The sequence below is a fragment of the Eutrigla gurnardus genome (assembly GCF_963514095.1).
Source record: "Eutrigla gurnardus genome assembly, chromosome: 14".
NCBI lineage: Eukaryota > Metazoa > Chordata > Actinopteri > Perciformes > Triglidae > Eutrigla > Eutrigla gurnardus.
This window is the reverse complement of record NC_139937.1, coordinates 1168439-1187848: the sequence shown is the minus strand read 5'-3', so window position 1 is coordinate 1187848 and position 19410 is coordinate 1168439. Positions and strand designations below refer to the sequence as shown.

The 19410-nt window shown below is 46.6% G+C and overlaps 1 pseudogene across 1 annotated transcript; it reads left to right on the top strand.

The window, feature by feature from the left end:
* Positions 1-1579: 1579 nt before the first annotated feature.
* On the top strand, positions 1580-19095 carry LOC311024832 (annotated as a pseudogene). Its single transcript, XR_014599316.1, has 7 exons — positions 1580-1592; positions 2446-2504; positions 12146-12278; positions 12376-12572; positions 13290-13437; positions 13977-14181; positions 18603-19095. The product of XR_014599316.1 is annotated as an uncharacterized misc_RNA (transcript).
* Positions 19096-19410: the final 315 nt, after the last annotated feature.

The following is a 19410-nucleotide window of genomic DNA, read 5'->3' as shown; positions in this document are numbered from 1 at the left end:
CTCACTATAACCACCCTTGTTGATACAAGCGTCCCCTCCATTACTTCTGACACATGAATGGACCTGTAATACATGAACAACAGTGAAGCAAACCAAGCTACCACATAACAACATGCAGTCTACACTACAGTGATTCAGTTCTCCAAACAGACCAAAGTGTGAGCCCATGTAAAACTGAATGCACCACGCATGCTGACCTGAATATTAGTTCAACACACACTTGAGGCACATCACAATTGAACACACCTGCAGCATACTCAGATCATCTGTCACCAGGCGCGGCGCTACTATTGGGCCTGGTGGGCCTGGGCCCACCCATTTTAGGCCTGGGCCCGCCCATTTTGACTCATGCCTACTGATTAGTGAGTGATTTTCTTTCTAGCTGTTCATCCAATAAGCAGCCTGAGGAAAGCTTTGAGTGAAGGCTTCTCAGCCAATCTTCTACCCCGTGTGGACTACTAAGCCCGCCCACAGGCTGCATCGTCACCAGCAAGTGATCCAATAAAATGAATGACTTTGGCGCGCAAGCTTTGAGATGAGAAATGAAGGTGCGTGTCCACAGGGGCGATTTTAAACGCGTGTGGACGCGCCGCTTCCCAGTATCGCACGCTTGGTGGGCTGCCACTAGAGGATGATTGACAGGCGCTGTCCTTTAAACAACAGATTTTTGCGAGCGTTCGCGAGCGTTCCCGAGGAGGCGAGTCGAGCCCGGCGCCTCTGATTAGCATAAAGTAGATTCGATCTCAACTTTAGGCAAATGAGGAGCGGCCAACTCGCGCGCCGTCTCTCGACATTCGCCGCAACGCTACCAGAATGCATTGCACGGCTTTTCACATAGACAATGAATGGGACGCGGGGAAAAACCGCTGCCTGTGGACACGCACCTTCAGACAGAACAGACCCCGTTTTTTTTTTTTTTTTTTTGGCTTATTTTAATTGGCCCATCCACTTTTCTTGTGGCCCACCCACAATCAAAATCCTGGCGCCGCTAGTGTCTGTCACTACTCCACCTTCTCTCATAAATAGGGAGTTTTACATCCAATAGCTAGTGCTTATAGTTTTTGCCAAGTGCTTACACTCAAAAAGCGAATGCTTAGATCAAAGCTGCAAAACCAAAACTTCTATGTCACAATACCTCAAACACATAGTGACAATACCTTGTTATCATTGGAAAGACACATGTATTTAAAATGTAAAAACACATCTGGTAATTGGAAATACTTCTGCACACACCTGAAAACACTAACACAGAAAACTCAACACCAATCAGTCTGACCTGTAGCACGGCAAATAGAGCTCAGCCTGCTCAGGTAACACGTTTTTGCCAACTGGCTTCATGTTTTTGACAAACAGAGGCAGTGAGACCCAGAGGAAGAGGTAGTTGTGGAATATCATGTAGTTGTACAGGACAGACCTGAGCAGCCGGGGTTGTTGTCATATGGGATAATGTTACACTGTAGTTCACAATGGGCTGCTCAGGTTCACACACCATGACAATTTCACAGTGTTATACATAGTGTTACAGTATGCCTCCCCCTTACTCCCCATTTTTGAACCCAATTGAAGAATTCTTCTCAGCATGGTGCTGGAAGGTATATGATAGAATTATCTATCATATACCACAGAATTGTTTGGGAGAATAGCACTAAAAATAACAAAGACTGAAGTGTCTTGTGTAAAGTTCATCAGTGTGTTGCTGTTGATTTGAAAGTGAATCAAAATGGCACGTGTGTATCATTTTGTTGCTAGAATGACATTTTTACAAAGGATTGTAAGGTTTTGATTTCAGAGTTTCATCTTGACAGAGCTGTGAGGTGTTTTACAACAAGTGTTGTGTCTTATATTACTTGTGTGTATAGTTTTGACAAAGTGAGCCAAACTTTGCAAAAAGTGTGTAAGCAATTTGCAAAAACTGTAATATTGAACTCTATGACAGACTCTGAGTACCTCATCTGATTATTCTTGAGAATCTGAAGCTATGTGGATATTGATTGTACATTAGGTATTTCTTAACAACTTTAAAGCACAAGGCTCTGTACCTTGTGTTTTAGAAGTCGCTTACATCCAGTATGGAGGAGAGATTGTAAATTAGTAAACTTGAGCACTATTAACATTTTAATAAGCACATTAATTTATGACAACAATGCCTCCCTACCTTTGAAATGACCGAGGCGTGCTCACTGATCTCGACAGCATGCTCATGTTTGCAGTAGTCACAGGCTGAATACTGCGAAAGGCAAATTGCCGCGTTGGAGCTGGGGCTGGGGCTGTCTGGGTCCCTAGAGTGTCCTCAACTTCTCCATGAACTTCATAATGACCATGGTCACACAGGTCCAGGGAGCTGAAACACCCACTCTCAATTGGAAAAACTGCAACGTTGGCCGCATCAGTGATATACAGGCTAGCCATGCTGACCTAGAAGAAAATAATAAAAAAACGGTATAGGCAGAGAGTGGGTGCAGGACTCCAAACTGGAGAGCGAGATTGCTAGAGCAATTAATGAGGTAAGCAACAGCATTTTCCATTATATTTGTATGATTGATAACCGCAGTGTACATGCAGGTAGTGACCATTGGCGTTTTTACATGTAAAAAAAAATGGTGTGCACCACCAATTAATAGAAAGGCTGCATACCAGAAAAACGAGTGCTTTCTCTTGTTACTGATGTGTTCCTCACAGATCCATGTGTGGCCCATCGCCGCCGCGGCGTGCACTTGGCCCCGTCTAACTGTGAGCAACAGATCTAGAGAATCTATATAACACCGACAACGCCACCTTAGGACTTTCACCTAAAGAGTATACTCCTTTAACTTTAATATCTCAGAGAGGGTTTCCTGAAAACATCCCATACACAGGTCCGCACACAAATGAATACAGGCACGTATGAGGTATAAGTTAACAATCTTTATTTCTCGCAGTAAACAATTTTTATTATGTTAGCTCTAAAACATTTATATAGTTCTTTTCTTTAATGTCAGACAAAATATGGTGTTCCACTTACACCCATCCGTAGCGGTCCAGGTAAGAGGAAAGGGGGGGGGGGGGGGGGGCGATAAACAGCTAGCTCCAGCAGAAGTCACTGCTGCAATACTTTCCCTTTACCTCCCACTGACAACTCACGGTCTGATCTGAATGGACATGATTGAACTCCAGTAGCTTCACGACTAAACAGAGCAACGCTAATTAAACAAAGCGAGGCTAATAAAACAAGAGGCTAACTACACAGAGCAAGGCTAATAAAACAGAGGCTAAATACACAGAGCAAGGCTAATAAAGCAGAGGCCAGGCATTAGAGGCAAGAGTTTGGAGGCAAGGCAGGGCACACTGTAGAGTTAGGTAGTTCTCACTTTGTTAATAAGTATGGAGAGAGGTTTCCAGCATGTATTCTTGAAGCATGACTTTATTGAAGTACCCGTTTACAGCCCCCTACTCCTAACCACCAGGAGGCAACATCACAACCTGTGTCCTATAAATCCACTAACACTACATCCCCCTTTCTAAGATCAGTTGTACTGATATCTGACTAACAAAAGACACTAACACCTCTGTACTGTAACAGATGTTGAAAAGGTTAACTGTGCCCAGTCTCGAACATTCCTGTAAAATTATTAAACAGACTATGTTTCATGAACAATAAGCATATGAACATTGACTGGCAAAACTGAACTAAGAAGGTGGGGTGGACTGCCCAAACGTCCTACTGATACCCCTTTTCCACCAACGCGAACCTAGTTCAAGAGCCGGGCCGGTGCCGTGCTGGTTCGCAGTTGGTTCAACTTGCGAACCGTCCGAGAACCTGTTTGCGTTTCCACTGGCTAGAGAGCCCAGAGAACCACGTCATTACGTCACTGTATACGTCTGAGGTTTCCCCGCAGCGCTAATTTCAAGCATAGCAGACATGTCTCTTCAGAAAAAGTGTTTATTTTGGTAAATAATACAATAACAATAAAATACACAAAATACTAAAATCACAACATTTTTTAAAGTGTAGAACAGTGTGTGATCAATAGATAGATAGATAGTTTGATGTTTGTTCATCTGCAGGTTGGACCTCCGTTCAGTATCGCCGATGTCCGACAGCTCTACAAACACAAACCAGAGAACAGCGGTTTAATCACAAACGTGTCCACGACGCTGCAAACACAGATGTTAAGTCACGTTGGTAGTTGGTAACGTTTAGTTAACGGCAGTCAGAAAGTGGCATGCTAACGTTGTTGTTAGCAATATCACGCTAGCTGGCTAGCTAGCTAGCTAGCCGGTCAGCTTACATTACCCGAGGAAGCAAAGCCACTAGTTGCTGCTGTTACGAACGTAATCACTAGCTTGGTAAACTAAACAGAAATGTGTCGTCAGTTTGCAACGAGGTGAAACATTTTAAAAGTGAAACTTACCGGGAACAGTAACGTTAGTAAAACTCCGCAGCGGCGTATTTTCCCCCGTTGCCTCGAGCGTTAACCCCGCCCCCAGCCCCTTACGTAAGCCGGGCCCGGTTCCAGCCCAGCAAAGAGTTGGGGCCGCTCGGGAACCAGTTTTCCAGGCCGAGAGCCGGCTCTTTGTCTGTGGAAACAGGAAGAACTGGTTCGCGATTGGGCACCGGCTCCGAACCGGCCCTCAAAATGCCTCGGTGGAAAAGGGGTATGAGTGTGGGGGTTTATTCTGCCCCGTAGAAACCACCCAGTCTTACCAGGGGTACCTGCTATTTAACCACAAAGTCCTTCAGGTACCCTGGGGGTTTTCTCTCTCTTGCAGGGTAGCGTGCCGGATGCTCAGGACTGCCTGGCTGAACTGGGCCCTGTTCTGTTTGATCTGAACTCACTGGCTGACCAGTGGGTTGCTCCGGCTCTGGAAGGATGGTCTGCGCTGCTGGCGCCACTGGAGTAGTGACGAGGTGATTTTGATTGCGGCGCAGGATCCCTCTGGGAGTGTCTATGACGTATGACCTTGGTGCTTCCGCCTGTCTTATCACTGTCCCCTTCTCCTTCGTATCCTTTACCCAGACATGGTCGCCTCCTGTCAGACTTGTGAGATGTTGAGCTCTGTGTCTTTTGTTAAAGTTCCAACTCAATCTCTGTCGCTTCTTCTGCTCCTCCTTTCTGAGTTTGGTTATGTCAGTCCAGCCAGGGTTCAGTGATGACAGAGTGACCGGAACTGTTGTTCTGAGCTGCCGGCCCATTGACAGCTGTGCTGGACTGTATCCATTGGCGAGTGGGGTGGCTCTGTAAGCCATGAGGGCTAAATAAGGGTCTTTTTCTTTCTGGAGGAGGCCTTTTACTGTACGCACAGCGCGTTCCGCCTCTCCATTGCTCTGAGCGTATCTGGGGCTGAACGTTGTTGTGTGTGTGAACCCCCACTGTGTGGCGAACCTAGTGAAGTATTCAGACGCAAACTGGGGTCCATTGTCTGTCATGACCTCAGACGGTATGCCATGCCTGGCGAAGATGGACTTGCAATGTTCCACTACTGCTACTGAGGTTGTTGATGTCAGTTTAGCTACTTCAATGAAGCGGGAAAAATAATCTATCTCCAATAGGTACTGGTTATCATTCCACTGAAACAAATCAGCACCCACCTTTGCCCATGGTCTGTCAGGGAACTTTGTAGGAAGCAGTGGCTCTCTGGGGTTGACTCTTTCTTTTGCACATGTGTCGCAGCCCTCAACCACTTTCTGAAGCTGTGTACACAGTCCCGGCCACCAGACAGATTGTTTGGCTCTTTCACGACACTTTACTATGCCTCGGTGTCCTGCGTGCAGTTTCTGAAGTATGTCTGTCTGTAGTGGCTTGGGAATAACTAGCCTACTTCCTTTTAGTAGTAAGCCGTTCTCCACTGATAGTTCTTCCTGGACCTGTGTGTATGGTAGGTAAGCTTTGTCTATTGTGGATTTGTCTGGCCAGCCCTCATTACAGTACCTTTTCACTTGGCTCAGTATTTCATCACGTTCTTGGTGTTCCCTTATTTCTTGTAGCCTCTTTTCTGTAGCTGGGAGGGTTGATATGACCATGTTGACATACAGGTTGACTTCCTCCTCCTGCTCCGGCTGCCCTCTGTCTCTCAACGGCGCCCTTGATAGCACATCTGCTGTGGCCAACTTCTTGAGTCTTTGAATGCGTGGGGGGAGCTCATCCAGGCTCTTTGAATCTAGTAATGGAACCAGAGGCTTGTGGTCCATTTCCACGTGGAACCTGATGCCCTCCAGAAAGTCTGAGAAATGCTCGCACGCCCATGTGATTGCTAAGGCCTCTTTCTCAATCTGAGCGTACCTTTTCTCGGTGTCTGTGAGTGCTCTGGAGCTATATGCGACTGGCTTGAGGTGGCCCTCCTCCTGTCTCTGGAGTAGCACAGCTCCTAGTCCAAACGATGACGCGTCAGGGTTAGGCCCCCACTGAAACATGTTTTGCTTCTTCAACAGGCTCCGGAGTGGCTGTGTCTTTTTCCGCTAGATGGGTAAGTACTTTCCCAGGTGATTCACCATTCCAAGGAATCGTCTCACTCCGCTCACGTCGTCCGGCTCCTCCATGTCTGTCACTGCTCTCACTTTGTTAGGATCTGCTTTTACCCGGCTGCGTCAATGATCTGTCCGAGAAATTTAACTTGGCTCTTTGAGAATTCACATTTCTCACCTCTCAGTGTGATGCCTGACAGCCTCCCCAACACCGCCAGCAGTCGTGTGTCGTGCTGGGCCTGTGTGTCTCCGTACACAAGCACGTCGTCCATTTGGCACAGGACGCCATCAAGTCCCTCCAGTATCTGGGACATTCTTTTCTGATAGTGTTCCGGTGCAGAAGATATTCCAAAGCAGAGGCGGTTAAAGCAAAACCTCCCAAAGGGAGTGAGGAATGTTGTGAGGAGGGCGGACTCCTTGGAAAGGGGAATTTGCCAAAACCCTGAGTTAGCATCGATTTTTGAAAATTCTTTGGCGCCCTCTAGCTGTCCAAGTGTGTGTTCGACTGACGGGAGCATGTGTCTCTCCCTCTTGACTGACTCATTCAATTTCGTCAGATCAACGCAGATGCGCACCTCATCCTTGCCTGGCTTCGGCAATAATAATAATAATAATAATAATACATTTTATTTAGAAGCGCCTTTCAGGTCACTCAAGGACACTTTACAATTTAAAACAAGAGCAAACAAATAACAAAACCATTAAAAGTGCAAGTAAAAACATCATGAAAACTACAATGAGAATGCTGTCCTGAAAAGGTGGGTTTTGAGAGAGGATTTGCACTGAGGGAGGGAGTCAATATTTCGGATGTCCGATGGGAGTGAGTTCCAGAGTTTGGGAGCAGAGCGGCTGAAAGCTCTGCTCCCCATGGTGATGAGCCGGGCAGAGGGGACAGTGAGTTGGATGGAAGAGGAGGATCTGAGGGAGCGGGTGGAGGTGGCCGTGTGAAGGAGGTCAGACAGATAGGGAGGGGCGAGGTTGTGAATGGCTTTAAAGGTATGAAGGAGAATTTTGAAGTTAATACAGAAGATAATTGGAAGCCAGTGGAGTTGCTGTAGGATGGGGGTGATGTGGTGAAAAGAGGGGGTTTGGGAGATGATACGGGCAGCTGAGTTCTGGACCAGTTGGAGCTTATGGAGGGATTTCTGGGGGAGACCAAAGAGGAGAGAGTTACAATAATCGATACGGGAGGTGACAAGGCTATGTACAAGAATAGAGGTGGTGTGGGGGGTGAGGGAGGGACGGAGGGACGGAGGCGATTTATATTACGAAGATGGAAGTAGGCAGTGCGGGTGGTGATGTTGATATGGGATTTGAAGGAGAGTGAGCCATCGAGGATGACACCCAGACTCTTCACCTGGGGGGAGGGGGAAACTATGGAACTGTCAATTGAGAGGGAAAAACTGTCAACTTTGGATAGAGTGGATTTAGTACCAACAAGAAAGATTTCTGTTTTATCACTGTTAAGTTTGAGGAAGTTTGAGGTGAACCATGTTTGAATTTCCGAAAGGCAATCTGTCAGGGAGGAGGGAGGGAGGATGGAGTTGGGTTTGGTGGAGAGGTAGAGCTGGGTGTCATCCGCGAAGCAGTGAAAAAGAATATTAAATTTACGGAAAATAAGGCCAAGGGGAAGGAGGTAAGTAATGAAAAGGAGGGGACCCAGGACAGAGCCCTGGGGAACACCAGAGGAGACAGGGGAGGGTTGGGAACAGAAGGATTTGAGTTGGATGAACTCAGTGCGGTCTGAGAGATAGGAGTGGAACCAATCGAGGGGGATGCCAGTGATGCCGATGGATTGGGGAGACAGCAGCAGTTTTGAAGGGTGAGGGAACAGAACCAGTAGTGAGAGAGGAGTGGATGATAGCAGCAATGAGAGGGAGCAGTGAGGGGAGGCAGGATATGACCAGGGCAGTAGGGAGGGGATCTAACTGGCATGTGGATGGTTTGGATTTACAGATGAGATCAGAGATAGCAGAGGGATCAGGGAGATGGAAAGAGGAAAATGGCAGACTGTAGGGGAGAGGTTCAAAGGAGGGGGGAGGTGAGGGAGTGGGGCTCAGGTGCTGGTGGATTTTTTCGATTTTCTGATTAAAAAACAGAAGGAGGGAGTCACACGTTTCCGAAGAGTACAGGTGGGGGGGTAGGAGATCTGGGGGTTGAAGGATTTTGTTGAGGAGTGAAAAGAGTGCCTTGGAGTTGCCATGGTTGGAACAGATGAGACCGGAATAATAAGTGGATTTGGCTGAAGCGATAGAGACCTTATACTGTAAGAGATGATTTTTGTACATGTCATGGTGGACAGTAAGACCAGTCTTTTTATGGAGACGCTCAAGTTGACGTCCTTTGGACTTGATGGAGCGGAGTTCAGGGGTGAACCAAGGGGCAGAATGGGAAAATGAGACAGACCAAGTTTTAAGAGGAGCGAGGGAGTTGAGAATGGTAGTGAGCGAGTTATTGTAATGGAGAACCAGTTCATCAGGGGAGGAAGAGTAGTCCGGGTCCGGTATAGATGCGATGGTGGAGGAGAGGGTGTGAGGATTTATGACCTTGATATTACGGAATGAGATGAGACGTGGTGGCTTGGTCATGGAGAGGCGGAGTGTGACATTAAATGAAAGGAGGAAGTGGTCAGTGATGGGGAGTTGATCAGCTGTGCAGTTGGAGGGAGTGAGACCAGAGCAACATACTAAGTCCAGTGTATGTCCTTTAATATGGGTAGGGAAGTCAGTGAAGATGTGGTAACCGGAGCTCTCAAGGCAGGATGAGAAGTCACAAGTGAGGGGGAGAGAAGTGTTGTCCAGGTGGATATTGAAATCGCCCAGCAGAATCACATTAGGGGAAAGAGTGGAGAGATGGGCGAGTAGAGCAGAAATATCATTTAAAAACTCAGAGTGGGGCCTAGGTGGACGGTAAACAGTGGCCACAATGGTGGGAGTAGGACCAGATAGTTTACAGGCAATGCACTCAAAAGAGCTGGATGCGGGGACAGAGACGGGAATCACTTTCCACTTTGCGCGGTGAATTATCGCGAGACCTCCGCCGCGACCTGAGCCACGGGGTTGCGAGATGTAAACAAACCCAGGAGGGGTAGCGTCGTTAAGTTGTGAAAAGTCATTAGGCTGCTGCCACGTCTCTGTCAAACTAAAAAGTCGAACTTGCGGTCGGTGAGGTAATCCTGGACGAGATGGCCTTTGCTCGTGAGTGAGCGGATGTTCAGAAGCCCGAAGTTGACGGTGGAGTTGTCGTTCTAGACAGTAGCGCTAGCCGACCTGGGTAGGCTGGCTAGCAAGCTGGGGTTAACCCGGCGACGGCCGGTGTTTCTCGGTGGACGACAGGTGGAGGACCAGAAGGATTTTATTGGTTGTATTGGAGTTGTCAATATGGAAGTTCCGGCGGGAGCCTCGGTGGATGTAACTTCGGCGGGGCAGGAGAGTGTCATCCCGAGGGCGCAACAATGCAAGTGGAGGCTCAAACAGGTGGGAACGTAGCCGGAGGAGCTCGGCAGCCAAGTACTGGAGAAGACCAGCCACTAGTCGGTGGAATATCGACAATGTAATCCAGGCAAGTGCTGACCAAAAGAGAAACTTGGCGGACAACATTTTTAAACGAGGAGGCAGGTGAGCTTACTAAACACAATAAAACAATAAAAACAGCCAGGGAGTAGGGGCAGCAAGACGCGCCAGCGTGCACTCAGGAACCAGCGGAGCTGCATGATCTTTACGCTCTATAGCTCTGGAAACTGCCCCTTCTGAAATTCATCTTCAGATAACACTGTCACATCAGCCCCCGTATCTATTTTGAATACTGCTGTGTGCTCATTCACATTAAGGTTGATTAGCCAGGGTTCACCATCTGAGCTGACTGTGCCTAGGAAAGCGATTCCCTCCTCATCTGACTCAGCTGTGTTAACTTTGTTGAGAACCCCTGACCTGCACACTTTTGCATAGTGACCCTTTTTCTGGCACTGGTTACATGCTACATCTCTAGCTGGGCACTGGTTTTTGCTGTGTGCTGGCGTTCTACCACACCACATGCACCGTGTCTGGTTACCTGGCTGTGTGTGATAACTGCCTTTGTCATTTGTTCTAACCTGCATTTTCTGCTGTCTTCCTCTGCCTATGTCGAACTTGTGTTTTGTTTGAACAACGTCCACGTCTGTGGTCTCTGCCTTGAAGTTACTCTTCAACAGGTCCTGTTGCTTTTTCACTCGTTCGCTCTGACGCGCGCGCGTCACCGCTCTCTCCAGCGTCAGCTCCGAGTCCAACTGAAGTTGCTCCGACAGCTTTTTATCGCGCAAGCCTACAACCAGTCTGTCCCGAACCATTTCGTCATGCAGCTGCCCAGAGCCGCAGTGCTCTGACAAGCAGTGGAGTGAAGTGATAAAACTGTCCACCGTCTCCCCTTGTTCCTGCTGTCTCTGGTTGAATTTGGCACGGTCAAAAATAACATTTCTCCTCACCACGAAATGTCCCTCTAGCTTCTGCTTGACAGTGATGTACTCGCTTGCTTCCTCCTCCATCATACGAAGTGAAGTGACAATATCTTCCGCTTCATCCCCCATCGAATAGATCAGAGTGTTCACCTGGTTCTCCTCTGACTGTAGCTCTAGACCCGATGCAATCCGAAATCTCTCAAAGCTCCGAATCCACTTGGGCCACTCTTCTGGCTTCTGGCCAACCTACAACAAAGGATTGTCAGCGCAGCATCTTATTACCTCGTCACGTCATGAGACTGCGCTACATACCTGCGGAACACTGCACAGACGCCGGGATACGATGGCTCGGCGGAGCTGCCAACACAGCAGAAGAGAGAGAGAGACTAAATAACTGGGGGGTATATAAACCACCCCGCATTAGCGGCCGAGGCCACGGCGGCACTACAGGTGCCGGAAAGGGGCGTGTCACACCTGCCGCGATCGCCATACCTGTCGCAAAACAGACTAACGAGGACACCAAAGAACCGAAATGAATAGATACCATATATCATCCGGTTACACATGCACTGTAGCAATCACACAAGCCTAAATGAAGAATGCATTATTCCACGTCATAAGCTGACAAAACCAAGCTCAGTGCAAATGAGAGAACAGAGAGGGAGCAGCAGAGAGCTCAATAATACTGAAGGCCACAACGAGCACACAGAATCAGAGTCAATCAGAACATTTCCTCCACGGTTACCTCAGAAAATTTCCTTTCACCTTTGACCTGGTCAGTTTCACATGACCTGAACATTGTTACTCAGCTTTCTGAAGGAGACTTTCCTTATTTAAACCTCAGACATTTAGTTTTGTTTGCTGTGCTCCTGACTGTTGAAGTGAGAGTGAACACCACGGTTAGATGGAGAGAGCTGTCTGAGGCCTTCAGAAAAAAGACTGCAGCATTCTAGGGGGCCGATGACTTTGCCCCATTGCCATCTAAAACTTATATTTGTTACACCGTGCCACAGGAAAGTTCTAAATCACACTTTTATCACTTTAGAGTACACTCTATCTATCATATTTCGAGGTTTAGGGTTGTTCTGTTGGGAGCTCCGTTCTAGGCGGTCATGTTCCTCAGCATGCTCATGTGACTCCTCGAGAAATGTGCCTTAAATGCTTGCAATAATCTTTGGATAGAAATCTGTCCAAAAGAAGATAATGTGTGTATTATAATTGGTTTGTAATAGGAATACAAAAAAGGAATGCATGTTCATCTTCAATTTCAGACTGGACCATCATATGGAAGAAGAATGATGACTGGCTACCTGTCCTCAAAAGGAATCAGAGCATCAGAGGGGCACGTTAGTAGTGTCCTCAGACATATTAACCAGCCATATCATGCAGATCGTCATCAGGTAGGTGTTATGAAACGCTAATAGGATTCTTGTAGTGTAGGTCATTGTGAAAATGCCCTAACTTTTTTTTCTTATTTGTTTTTTTTTGCCTAATTACTCAGATCAAGGAACTTAAATCCAGTGCCATACAGTGCCGAGTAGGCTACATGGGTCACAAACTGCACATAGATCAGAACGAAAAACTGGTGATGTTTGGGGTGACCCATGTCCTTTTTGTTGATGGTTTCTCCAGTAAAATTGTCAGCCATTCCACTATGCCTGTGAAAAACAACCTGACAATATATCAAGAGGTGTACAGGTAACTTTCTGTGCTCTATGTTCCATAATGTAGTTGCAAACAGTAGATATTGTTTAACTGTTAGGCATTTTTTAAAGCCCCAACAACAATTTTCATGCGTGCACACAAGTGCCGCTGCTGCGTGCTGTAAAACATATTTTTCTTGTTAAATGTTGGACTGCATTCAATGCAGCAGCTTCCCACAGGGCTGTGCGAAGGTTTAGATTTGTTTATTTATGCTTAAGAGCATGAAATCATCGGAAAATAGTTATGACATTGTATCTCTCTGACTCTGATTCCATGCATATCCGTGTTCAGTTCAATCTCTGTTGCATTACCATTACAACACTCTCTCAGAGGCATTACCAGTTCTGCTCTCTCTATATAGAAATAACCAGTCTTTTCACGGATGCTCTCGTTTGCTGCTGCAGGTCATATAGAAGCATCAGTATTAAACAGAAACTGGTTCATAACCAGTTAAAAGTTCCTTGGTGTTGCTTTAAGTAAAACACATTGGCTTATCATAGCTGTGGTTTTACCACTCCTTATCTGGGAAGAAACAAACTGATATTTTTTTTTAAAATGGTGACAGTTACACAATGCTGTCAGTAACTAAGTAATTGATTAACCAAATCACTACATTAACCAAGAGTGAAAATTGGCTTCAACAATGCTTATGTAAACACAAATATGAAATAGTGTTGATAACTGTAACACTTTTGTATTGCTGTTTTGCAGAAGTGCTGTCCTACAGCACGGAATGTGGGACCAAATACGAGTGGACCACGGAAGAGAGTTTTTCTTGACTCTTTTCATGCAGGAGAAATTGGCAGGCTACAGAAATAACACAGCAAGGGAGCCATACCTGCAAACATCATCCACACATGTCAGTTGGCTTATTGTCCTCTTTCCCTTAATTACTCAGCTGCTAGCTGATAATATTGATTTCTCTGTCAGCACTATGGTATGGTCAGACCCCAGTAAGAATAGCTTCATTGCTGCAGCTAATAGGGATCTGAATAAACTCAAGTAAACTGTTCTTCTCTGGAAGACTGCTGGCTATTTCCTCACCAGTCAAAGACATGCATTATTTGTCAAGCTGATGCCACAATAGATGTAAAAATACAAAGCCAAATTTCAGGAAGAAAATGTCTCATTTGTAATGGTTAATGGTTATTAGGGGCCAGGCAGCATAAGCAATAGGGTCCCGGCCTTATTGTTATCTCCAGTTTTCTTCTTCTTCTTCTTCTGCTTCTGTGGAAATCCTACTTCCCATGCATGAAAAATCACCAAACTAATTGGGTTCTTGATCTTTGTTGTCATATAAAATTTATTTTTATTCAGTGATTACGATTAGGTGCAGATAGTAATTGTCATTATTGAAATTAAATTGAACATTTTGTTTTTACTCTTTTGACATGACAGAATAATATCGTTGAAAGGATGTGGCCAGAGGTTAATAACAGGGTAAACTACCCACTGAAAAGGGCTCTTATCCACCTTGTAGACCAGGAGGAACTCAACATGGAGGACAACTTGACACGGTATTGTGTGTCCACGCTTACCTGTCAGGTGGCTCAGATTGGACTTGACCGGATGGTGCAGTCCTGGAATGCACACAGGATCCAAGGTTACCATACCACTTTTTAAATTTCCCTTTAAGCCCGCTATGTACCTTTATAGGCATTGTATGTTTGTCATTGTGAATAGGCTATATTCTGTTGCTAATTTTATCCCCCTTTTTTAACACAGGGTTGATTCAAATGTTCAAATGTGGTATGCCCAAATGCCTCCAGATTATTGTGTGAATTTACAAGGCTGGGGTGCATATCATCATATTGCAGTTGATATGAGACCTTGCTGCTCTCAGGTTCCGGGCAAGACGAGGACTCGAAAAAAGGGAGGTGAGGAAACAAATGCAGCTCAAAGAAAGATTTTATTTAAATAATAAGGCCGGGCATGAGGGCGACCCAGCGGGCGGGGCCGCCCAAGAGGCCGGGCATGAGGGCGACCTAGCGGGCGGGGCCGCTCAGGAGGCCGGGCATGAGGGCGACCTAGCGGGCGGGGCCGCTCAGGAGGCCGGGCATGAGGGCGAGCAAGCCGAAAAGGGCCGCTCAGGAAGGCTGCGTGGAGCAGGCGTAGACGGCCCCCCGTCGGGACAGGAACTGGCGACGAGCAGACCTCCTGAAGGCTGCGTGGAGCAGGAGTAGGACGGTCCCCCGTCGGGACAGGAACTGGCACCGAGCGGACCTCCTGAAGGCTGCGTGGAGCAGGCGTAGGACGGTCCCCCGTCAGAACAGGAAAGGGTGACGAGCGGACCTCCCGAAGGCTGCGTGGAGCAGGCATAGGACGGTCCCCCGTTGGGACAGGAACTGGCGACGAGAGGACCTCCTGAAGGCTGCGTAGGGCAGGCGTTGGACGGTCCCCCGTCGGAACAGGAACGGGCGACAGGCGATCCTCCGCCTGGACTGGACTGGTGTCGACTGGGCCGCCGACTGAAGACGACTGGCAGGTGTCGACCGGGCCGCTGACTGAAGACCACTGGCAGGTGTCGACCGGGCCGCTGACTGAAGACCACTGGCAGGTGTCGACCGGATCGCCGACTGAAGACCTCTGGCTGAGACATGGGCTAGTGGCTCGGCTGTGACCGAGGCATGAGCTTGTAGCTTGGCTGGAACTGTGGCATGGGCTGGTAGCATGGCTGTGGCTGAGGCCTGGGCTGGTAGCATGGCTGTGGCTGCGGCCTGGACTGGTCGCTTGGACGGGCGGGCCTCCGCTGGAACTGGTGACAGACGGGCCTCCGACTGGACTGGTGACGAACGGACCTCCGACTGGACTGGTGACGGACGGACCCCCGTCAGAACCGGTATTGTAAGTCGCTTTGGACAAAAGCGTCTGCTAAATGACCTAAATGTAAATGTAAATGTATGGGTTGGGCACTCGTGAGCAGCATCGGGGAGGCTCGCTTCCTCGTGCCGCACCTCCTCCTCGAGGCCGGCAACCGACGACGAGTACCCCAAAACGGGTTCGGGCAGGAGCTGGGAAGCTGTGCTGTGGCTGAGGCATGGTCTGGTGGCATGGCTGTGACTGCGGCATGAGCTGCTAGCATGGCTGTGGCTGAGACATGGGCTGGTGGCTTAGCTGCGGCTAAGGCTTCAAAAAAAAGTTTTCTAGCAGCAATTTGGCGAGTCCTGCTAGCAGGATTGGTCAAGAAGTCCTGAACCCAGCGTATGATTTTATCGCCATTGACTGCTGGGTCCTCTTTTGGTCGGTTCATTCTGTCAGGTTCCGGGCAAGACGAGGACTCGAAAAAAGGGAGGTGAGGACCCAAATGCAGCTCAAAGAAAGATTTTATTTAAATAATAAACGAGATACAAAACAAAACTAAAACTAAAACAAAGAATCAAACTAAGAAGACCTCAAGGGCAAAAACGACAGTCAAAGAAACACTTACGAAAAAAGAACCAAAACACGAAGGGACAAGGGAGGCAGGACGAGGTACAAAAATCCAGAGAAAAGACGTGGTACAAAAATCCAGAGACAAGACGTGGTGCAGCATGCAGGGGAAGACAACGACAGCGACAACACAACACAATGAACCGACAAGAGACAGGGGAAACACACAGACTATACACACAGGGAGGCAGGGAGCTGACGAGGAACAGGTGAAACACATTAGGGCAGGCAGGGTAATCAACACGAGAGGGTGGGGGAGTCAAGACAGCGGAAACAACAAGGACCAGGAAGTACAAGACAGGAAATCACACCGAGGACAAAATTACAAAATAAAACAGAAAATCAAAACCAAGAAAACACAGATCATAACAAAAACACAGATCATGACAGCTGCGCTGTCATGCTTCACATAGGGTAACTGTTCTGGCAGAGCTTGCAATGTATCACAGGGACTACGGATGAGAATGAGCTCAGCAGCTAACTCTGGCACATTTATATTGATGTAAAACCTGAAATGTTGATTAATGTGCGCTGTCTCTGATAGATGGTTGGTTATCATGTTTGCCATCCCTAGGCCTTATTTATCAATGCCTTGCCTTGCCATCTATCTATTAATTCAAGGAATGTTTGTGTGTGTGTGTGTGCGTGTGAATGTGTGTGTGTGTCTCTGTCAGTCTGCCTGTCTGTCTGTGTGGTGGAACGTATATCTCTCAATCTGTTCGTCAGACCAACTTGGAACATCTTGCTATGTGCCTTTTTAAGGTTTGGGTTTAAGTTTAAGTTGTTTGGACCAAAAATGCAAAAGTTATTGTAAAACAATGCCTCATAGGCTTCTGCCCATTCTACTGCTGTTCAGCCATCAACCTGTCATACAGCGCATGCACGATTGCCCCTCACACACAACGGAGCTGCCAGAGCTAGGCTGCCAGAGGGGGAGAATTTTGTATGGGGCGGGGAGTGGATTTTTTGTTTTAAGGTGGAGCAGTGCCTTCTCTCCTGCTCCATATCATCCCTAGTAAAAATATGCACTGTAATCAATATAAACATACCAGATACAATTAGGTGTACAGATTATACAGGTAGTGTGTCTGTAACTACTATATGGGCAATTGCCTATGTACACCTTTTCGTGTGTCCTAATTTCAAAGACTGCCTGCATTTGGACATGTCTAAGATAACTAGGCTACAGGTTTTCTACAGGAATACTTTCTTTCTATGGGCAATGCAAGAAGAGCAGACAGACCTAATATTTGGTAAAGATGTGAAGTCTGATTTAGTCTATGTTGTCCACAAGATGCTATGTAAAACATGATGGAGTACTACCTCCCAGAAGCAAATGTCTGAAAAATAATGTATAGACTACTCTATAAAAAGACTAAGCACAACTACAAGCCAAGTATACTTAATCTTTTGATTTAAATATTTTGATCCATATATTTTAAAAGGATTAAGTTATTTCTTTGTACTGAACATTGAAGCCAAATACTTTTCTGTATAACCAAGTAATCTATGAGAACATGAAAGTAAACTGAATACTTTTATCTTTTTACTAACAGCTGTTACCCCGATTCTTATATTGGAAGCCCAAGAAAGTACCAGAGAAGTCTTCAGTTAAAAAGTAGTAGAATTTACTCAGGTCACAGATAAAGTACATCAGTGCTGGGCTCGGAGTGACAGAGCTCTCGTAGGATCTTTATCAGGAGTGAGCCCTGATTTCAGTAGATGGTTCACATTTACCTTCTTGGGCTGGGCCTGCCCCGTGCAGAGGTTGGACTTTCGCTTGACAGAATATAATTGGCCAGTTACCCATGACGTGGACAGGCCAACCACTATCCACGCATGTTCTCAGAATGTGATAAGCAACATGTGTGTGTGTGTGTGTGTGTGTGTGTGTTGTTGATCAGGCGTGTATCTAATGCAACAAACCTAACTGACAGATTAAGAGGATTCAGCAGTTACATCTTGTTCTTGTTTATCAGGCTAGAGTCACACTATCTGGCTTCATGTTCACACACATCAGGTTATGTGCGTTCAAGTTCTAAAACAGAATACATGATATCTCAAAACATACATCAAGTCATTCAAGTATAGAAACGGAGTACATAATATCCCAGAACATAGTCATTTGTAACATTCCCCCTTTTGACATGATTTTATCATGTCTATCAAATCGAGGTAGAAACGTTATCCCTGTATTGTATCACATCTGCTGGCGGTAACTGTCCCAGCACGCCCCCAAACTGCAGGTGACCACCTACCTCAAGATGCAACACAACAAGGCAGGTCACAAATAAAGTACATCAGCGCTGGGCTCACTCCTGACAGAGATCCTACGAGAGCTCTGTCACTCCGAGCCCAGCGCTGATGTACTTTATCTGTGACCTGAGTAAATTCTACTACTTTTTAACTGAAGACTTCTCTGGTACTTTTTTGGGCTTCCAATATAAGAATCGGGATAACATAGCTCACTTGAATAAACTTTTTTCAAGGGCTTCCAAGGGTTACACACTGAGGTGGATTGATATGCATGATGGTGATATGTAATTACCCAAACCTAAGCCCCTGATGATTTGTGTTTTGATTTGCTTATTTTAGGCAAGGGCATCCCAGATCAACTGGCTCTGGGTGGATGCCCAAAGAAAGCGCCAGCAGATTGTCTGCCAGAGGCTGCAGGAGCTGCACACGCTTACCTGCAAGAAGTGGGGTCCTCTTTGACACAAGTGTCAATGTTTGGGAGAAACCCATTCTCCACAGCTGAAAGTCAGACAACAGCTGAACATGAATTTGCACAGCAGTACGGCGACATTTCTGAACTCTTTGACAATACTGTCAACTATGAACCAACCCGGTTCCAAAATGGAATTAAGGATCTCATTGACATTGTGAGAAGACATGTGTAGCCTGATCTGTCGGATCGCAGAAGCTAAGCAGGGTCTGGCCTGGAGCTTCCTGTATGGTAGTTGAGAAGTTTGTTTGACATGACATGACATGAAATGAAATTTGACATGTTTTTATGATGTTATAATGTTGCCTTGTCAATGTGTTGTTTTGACAGCTTAGTATCACTTTGTAAAGTACCTGTAGATGTTAGACAGGAGTGTTATGGAGACGCTGCATTAGGTCTCAAGTGACGAACCCAGTTCAGAATGTGAAAGTAAAAGTGTGCTACTGCTGCAAAATCTCTCTTTGCTTTTTTTACCGTAAGACTTGAAGAATCTCCTCTGTGTAACTATTCATGTAGTCAGTCAATGATCAAACTAGTAGCATGAATATGAATTACAGTCCAAGCGGGTTAGGCAAGGCAAGGCAAGGCAATTTTATTTGTATAGCCTGTTTTTACAAACAGTTTGTCTCAAAGGGCTTTACATAGCATGAGCATCATAACAACATCCTCTTTCCTTAA